The following is an 8,353-nucleotide window of genomic DNA, read 5'->3' on the forward strand; positions in this document are numbered from 1 at the left end:
TGGGATTTTTTGTCTCCAGCCACTGAAAACCTGCTTGAGAGCTGGATATCTAAAGCCAGGCCAAATGCTGCTGAAACAGCATCAGCCTGTACATGGTCACTCAGAGTCAACACCTCAGACTACAATGGTGTAAAAAAAAGAGTCAACGACTGCTTGCAAGATTGGTAAAATAGACACATAGTAATAAATTGTGATTAACAATCTTATTAACTTTCAAAGTTACCTACTCATCAAATTTTGATAAAAGAGATTAAATTTGATACAGGGAGTCAAAGTTAATAGCAAAAGGCAGCAGAAAACAGTTTGGAACTCAGTAAGAAGGATTTTTAAACCTTTTAAAAAAATCTTGTTTAAAAGGTGTTTTAGGTTTATAAAAGTAGATTCTAAAAGGCATACCCTTCAGATAAACTACTTATAATGTATGGCTTTGCCTTCCAAGGGTTTTCTTATTCCTACTTGGAGAAAGAGAGAGAAGTAATTTCTAATGCTCTCTGACACTTCAGAAGAAAGTGTTAACATTGAAAGTTAGGTTCTGGTCCTTACACGTTCATCTAAAAAGCCTTATTTTTTCCACTCATCTTTCTCAACCACAGATAATTCTGGCTGTAACAAATGGAATTTATGTTTCCAAATAAGTCAGCCGCCATCATATGATGAAAAGATGACTATATAGATCTAAGGAAACATTTCAGGCTTTGTGTGGTATCTTAAGTAATTCCAACAAAAAAAATACTGCCAGGAAGTGGTGATTCTATTAGTTTATAAAACCAAATCTGATTAAGTTTTACTGTCATAGGTAGAACTGTATTGTCAAACCTTCCCATGATCAAGAAAAGGATACCTGCTGTAAAAATGGGAATAACAAGAACGTTTCAAATAAAAGATCTTAAAACTAGTTGTTATGCACCAGAGTACTGGAGAAGTCTCCATGTATTCATATTCCTTGACCCTATCTACTGATATACATAAACAGTCTTGTTATTTACCTCAATCTCATGATCACACAATTGCAGCAAGAATTTACTAAATCTCTAGATAGAAAACACTCATCTGTAGCCCATTAATGAGCTTCATTAGTAACATGGCACCTTTTTGGCATGTAAGAGATGGGTGATATTTAATTTAAATTCCCACATCCAAATACCTTTAAATATTTAGAAACATGTATTAATTAAAATACTTTTGAAACCTGAAGGCATTAAAATTATTGCAATTAGTTTTTAGGATACCTGAAGACACAACAGTGTTGTAGATTTAAGAGTGAAAGACTCCTGTGTTCAGGACATCATACCTTACATATAAAATATTCTAATGAGTTTCAGTTCCTTTAATATAGAAGCATTATCTATACAATTTGAAGGTCAAATCCATGAATTATCAAAACTAATAATAAAATCAGACCTTTAATTAGCAAAAGTTACATAACTATGTTCAAATAAAAGTAAAAATAAGCTGGCAAGTTCAAGGAAGAGTTGAGGCACATAACTGGTTGGATTCACGTGCAGTTGAATAAACATCTGTATAAATATTATTTGCTCAGATAAAAATATTTCAGTAAAATAAGGCGCAGAGTAAAGGCTGGGCATAAAGATGTTCTTCTTGAATAGTACTCTAGACTTTGGCAAATCGGGCTTCTGGAGTACCACAAAAAAATGAAACTTCAAGACCAGCAGCTGCCCCACTAGGAATTTCTAGTGCCTCCAGAAAATCTGGTCAACAATAATCATGCAGAATGGCCATGTAAATCTCAATTGGTCCAATGAGCTGAAGATGTCAAACCCTCCTTTCTTCGTTACTTACAAAAAGGGAATTCATTACATGGTGGATAAAAGGAATGAGAGAACCTGACCAAAATTTCCGCAGTTGTGGAAATACATCATGTCCATAAAAGATAAAGTAACTTTGATAATGGCATAGAAGACACATTTTACTAAGGCAATTTTAAAGCAATAATGCCTCTCCTTTTACAGAATTGACCAGTGGAATTCCACAAGATTTGCCACTGTAGCCATAACCAAACTGTTAAACTTTACAGACTGCTATTGCGATAAAAGATTTTTGTAAATGCTTTAATAAGTCCATATTACTACTAATACAATTAATCAGGGCTATGAAGCAAAACCAAATTAATAAAAAAATCAATGATGCCTTAATACTCATGATCAATATATTTAATTTCTCATGCTGTTCTCCAAGGCATTGTGCCTATGAGTTATGGGGCAGAAGCAGCTGAAAAATGGGATTACTATCAATATTTTCAAGAAAAAAAAAAAAACCAAAACGATTCTCAGACATATTATCTTAATTGGTTACTGCAGTCATTTAATATGTTGTATAACATAAGAATTCAGCTGATTGTTAAAGTAGTCTTAAAGTTTAGGTACCCACATATGCCATTGCAGACAGTTGTGTAATATAGCCTCCTTCCAGTAGATGGAGATAGGAAAACAAACGAAATTGATGTACAGCAATCAACTTCTGTTCAACTTCTGTTGACCTTTCATTCTTTTGTTAGGTACCTGCATCTGTCAAAACCATTGCTAAGCCCAGCTAGATCAGTGCTTTCTTTTGTTAATGTTGCTTCTAAGAACACTTTCCCTTAGGTACTCAGAGTACATTCAATAGGAATGCTTCTGAAACTGCATTGTGATAGAGCACTCTAGGCTCATTGCTACTCCGTCATTATTACATCCCATTGCCCTGCTTTCCCATTTTCATCTACAATTCCACATTCTCTGTTATACTCTGTGACATAGGCTATTGTTATTTCCTGGTTTTCACAGAAGGTGTCAAATGCCGATTACATAATTGTATCACTTTCTGTCATTTCAGGTAACTTGTGCAGACTGTCAGCAGCGATCTGAGTGACATGGTTCAGAGGGGTGTGGAGGAAGGTTAAGTTTCAAACACAGTTAGAGATTCACTGATGACAGGACTAACTTTAGATCCAGTACAGGAAGACTGAACCCAAATCACACCTTTCCTCCCACTGTTAGATAGGTTTTGCCTTACACATTGAGAAGATTTGGATTGTTTCTTTGCTTTCTGGTAAACACTACTAACGCTGTAACATAAAACATGAACAACACAGAGAACAGATCCAAAATGCAAGAACAGAAATTCCAGCTAGATATATAGAAATAAAAATTCACAGGAAGATGGGCCAAACTTTGGAACAGACTACCAAGAGAGGGTGTGAAACTCCATCCTTGGAAATACTCAAAACTGAGGTGGATTTAACCTTAAGCAAATTAATTTGACTTTGGAGCTGGATCCAGTCTTTGAGTAGGGGGCTAGAACAGATGACCTCTAGACATTCTTTTCAACTTCAATTATTTAATGATTTTACAAAAGTATATTGCTCTCTTTCTTATTTCAGATATACCCAAAATATAAATATAATGATATTAGCAGAAAGAAGAAGTAAAGAGACTTCGCATTTTTTTATTTTTTTAGGACATAAATGGAAATAATCAGAACAAAGAGGACCAAGGTCTGAAGATATTTTACTTGGGAAGAAATGTTGCTAAAACTAAAATGTTTTTGTGTGTTGATAAAGTGTTACTTATCAGACAATGATAACTGGAATTATTTGGTAGTCTTTGGTTGCTGAAACTGACAGACATTCAACAATACTCCCACAGAAAGAATTTTTGACTGGAATTTAGCTGTTAAATCTGACATTGATTTTGAAAATACATTATTGAGGAAAGCTGGCAATTCCCATGAGGTACTTGATTAATAATTTTCAAAGCTTCAGTAGATAAATATTACCCTGTCAATAAAGGCTGTCATGCTGTAGCACCACAAGCTCCAATTGTAATACTTACTGTACAAACTAAGATTATGAAAAGACCCTCTGCAAGCTATATAATCTAAAACAGTGAGGCAGACACATAACAAAAAGGACGGAAGAGGAAGGCAGAATCATCATTACCCTTGACTAGGAAAAGAAAAAGGTTTTTTTTAAAGTGGATTGACATTGAAATCCAGAAAAGAACAAAAATTCTCTGCAAAGCTTCCACTTTATTGCAGCCTTCCAAGAGGGTTTTCCTGATCTGTGCCAAGACATGGCAAGTGGCCACTCTCTCCAGAGCTGCTGTTGGAAGGACAGAAGCCCAAAGGCTTAGATCATGCTCCTCTATTTAGCAGACTCTGCCTGCTGAGGGCTTGCATCAGAAAAGCTACAGAAGCCTACAGACATTCCTCATAGGAAGAAGCTTAAGAGTTTTCTTAGAGTATTTATTTTGACCTACAGATTTCAATATGAGATTTTATTATCATCAGAATTTTTCCATCTGCCTATTGCTATAATTTATCCTTCATAGAAGGTTGTACACAGAACCAAATTTCAGTAAGCTCTGGGCCTTTATAAGACTGTCTCATCTTGTCAGCTGTAGTCTTCTCATGAGGCAAGATTTATATATGGTAGCACTCTCTCATGTATCAGCATTCTTGCATTTATGCAAGCTTGGACATATGTGCTTGAAGGTTCACGTTCAAAAATATTATAATTAGAATAGTACATGCAAGTAACAACACTACAAATAATTTCAGTTTTTGTGGTAGCTAAGCTAAACCAGAAGTAGCTGAGGCTTCAAAGTAACATGATGAGTTTGCCAAGAGACACTGCATTTGGCTGGCATATAAAGGCGGATAGAACTCACCAAACACAAGGAAAGCTGGCAAAAGTTAGAGTCAGGGAATCTAAAATATCTGCTGTAGCATTTTTCACATACTATTTTTAAAGCAAAGGCTGCCTGGGAAAAGAAGTTTAGAGTTTGGTGACAGAGATTTCTATTCACTTAAACTTCAGGTAACAATTCTGCAAAAAAAATAAGCACAGTAATGCACTACACAAATAGTGGAATTGCCTTCTCCGTGGAAGATTTATTGGACAGAAGCCAATCCAGCTCCCATACATGTCATAGAGCAGAAATAATTTTACATTCTCATTGGTTCAGAAATTATACACAACAGTTTTCATTCACTGATGATTAGTTTCATTCATTGATCGCAAGGCATTTCAAAAGGAATCAGTATCCTTCTCCCCATATACTCAAGCACTCAGACTTTAGAAAACTGAGTTTATCTTAGGACCTTAAGGCCACTGTGACCCAACACACTGACTCAACTGAGAAGAATAGCATCTTATTACCTACAACCATAATGTTTGCATAGAGAAATCATGTTTAAGATTCAATTAGAAAATGTCAATACTGTCAGAAAGAAAGGCCTGACATGTCTAAATGGAAATAGAGTGCTTACAAAATAATATAAGCATTAAGCAAGATTTTTTTTTTAAATGCTGTGAATGCTTTTGTGAAAAACGGAGAAAGGGTAGCTATAAAAATTGGGAAAAACAAAACTATACATTACAGCAAAAGAAAAATCATTTCGTATATTCACAAAAGCCTACATGCAGAAAAGAGGACACTGATCCAGAAATAATTACACTGGGAAATAGGATAAAGAGGATAAAAATAGCTGCCATTAAAATGTTATTTTTCCTCCAGTTGTCCTATAACATAGTGTTTTTTGTCCACTGTCTAAACCATCTTGTCTCATATATTACATGTATTAATACATAAATGAAAAGATGGTAGAGTTGATTGTTTATATATTTATATGGCTATATATAAATATATTACCTACTATATACAAGAACTAATGAACACGAAGCTGCGAAAATAGTGGAAGAAATGGAAACCTTTTAGGTGAAGCCAATATATACTTTCAGATGGATTTAATTTTAAGTTGATGGGTTGTTTTACTACTATCAAGTTTGAATAATACAAAATACAATGTCCATGCTTATGCTACAACTGCTCTGAATACAAATTAACACTGTGCAGCCTGTGGATAAAAGCACATGGGTGGTGGTTGTTGTTGCAAGTAGACATGTTATATTTGTCTTATGGCATTACTGTGACGTAATACAACTACTCACTTAGAATTTCTATCTCCAAGGTTCAAAGTAAAGTAGCAACTCAACACTTTCTGTCACTATGTACCTTTTCTGCATGGAAGGCTTCACTGCTAACTCTTCATGTTGTTCGGCAAAACCAAGAACACTCTGTCACATCTCTCCCTCCATTAGTCTATACATAGGAACCAATGTTCAGGATCTGATTTCACAATCCTTGCCCACGTTTCTTTATTTGCAAGAGTCTTGATTATTATAATAGAAGATGAGAGAGTTAACTAAGTAATATAAAAAGGGCTGGAATCCTGGTCCAGAATATCATCTATATAAGAAGAACTATCAAAAATTTGCTTTAATCCAGCTCTTGACACTGTGTTTATTTATGTATCTATTTAAAGGCTGAAAGGAACAGTTTTTCATTAAGATAGAAGTGTTAGTAACTTCAGAAGCCTCTGAGTATTATTTCTATTATAATTTTATTATAATAGAATATATTTCATTTTTCACCATATATCATGTCAAAGAACATCTGGCAAGTATTTGAAGCAAACAATTTCTCTGTTTTCTCTTTCTCTCTCTGTGTCTTTCATTTCAGCCCTAGCCAGATCCCCTTTCTAGTAAAGCCTATAAATATCTAGAAACCACTTATTCTAATTACTGTTTCTATATTTTATAACCAGTGACAAATTACTGATTCTAAGATGCTCATCTGAGAACTATGATTTTATCCACTGCAAAAATAGTAGTATAGTATATACAGTAACATGAATACAGGAATATTGAAAAATCTGCAATAAATCACAATTTTGAATGCCATTGTAAGAGATGTGCAAACGATTCAAAATTTTTAATATTAAAATACTGATAAATTTTAAGAATTTTCTGTGAAATGCATAATAATTTGTTTTAGGCTAAATACGTAGCAAATACACGAGCAAGATAATAATCTTTTTGATTCCCATAACTTTCTATAGTTCTGAATGAAATTTTTGCAGTAAACTTGCATCTTGAATGTATCATCTTATTCGGGATTTCATTGGAAGAAGATGCTTATTATATTTACTGAAAATAATTTACATGTTTCTGTTGTGTTGTTTGGGGTTGGTTGTTGTTGTTTGGGTTTGTTTTGTTATTGGCTTGTTTGTTTGTTTTTTCCCCATCACAGCTCACACTGTTGTCTTGATTGGGTTTTTAAAAATATTTACAAGCAAATAATGCTTGTATTTTATGCCAGGAGAAGCTGCAAAAACAGGTATAAATTTGTGTCTTACAACTGTATTATATTAGGCTTAATTTGAAGCTTTTAAATACATGTGTTAATTGACTGAGATCTCTAGCGTCTGTTTATAGTAAGGCGTTTAGGGACAATCATTACAGAAGTATACAGCAAAGTGATTAAAAGTTATGTTCTTTAAGAGGCCTAACAACATTTGTTACAAAGTAAATAAATCCAGCGCCTTGGACATCAAGATATAGTGATTTAACTGCAACATAAGAAAGAGCATATAGATTTTTGTAGTATGAGCAATTAATAACTTAGTGAATTCTTTTGATACTGTGAAACGTTTGCAAACAGGTGAGTAGAAAAGTTGAATATAAAATATCTCAGAAGAAGATTTACAAAGACTACAAAGGCTACATTTTTCAAGATGTTTAGAAGGTTAACCTTTTACAACACTATAACTTTGATGATGCTCCAGTGTAAGACTGATGTAAAATAACAAGTACATTTCAATACTACTACAATTAGCGTGCAGGTTAAGTGAATACAAAGGTTGAGAGAGAGAAAAAGCCGCTAGCTCCACAGGTAGAATCTGTGGTAACTATCATTTGTGTTGTTCTTAATAGGTCAGTTAAGTTGGGACTTAAATGTTCTTCTTGTTCTTTTTACTAATACAGAGCCTTAAACATACATCTTAGTGGTTTCTATAATGCAACCGTGTAGTCTTTCCTAATAACTTCAAGAAACTGTTGAGAACAAACCTAATTAAGGAACACTTAACCGGCTTATCTCTATCTAAGCAGTCAACAAGAGGGAAAGATTCATATGTCAGAAGGGGTATTTTCGGCAAGTATAAAAAATAATCTCCAACATGGGATGTGGTAGAAGAAATTGCAATACTCTGCAACAGAGCAAAATCAGGAGAAACCTTTAAGGATTAGCACATAATCTACAACTAATAATTTTAGAAGTCTTACTTCTTTCTCCCCCACTCCTTTTTTCCCAGGCCGGGGAGAGCAGCAGGGGAGGAGGAGAAGGAAGGTAAGAGACTTATAGTTATAGTTACACAGAAAGCATTTGAAACACTAGAATGGACAACTAAAGATTTTTCACTTCATAGACTTATCTTAATAGATTTCTTATAAACAGTGCTCTATAGTATGCAATATTTAAAAGGTGGTTTAACTTGTGACTCAAACAACTTA

The sequence above is a fragment of the Streptopelia decaocto genome (genome assembly GCF_964273445.1).
Source record: "Streptopelia decaocto genome assembly, chromosome: 12".
NCBI classification, from domain to species: domain Eukaryota; kingdom Metazoa; phylum Chordata; class Aves; order Columbiformes; family Columbidae; genus Streptopelia; species Streptopelia decaocto.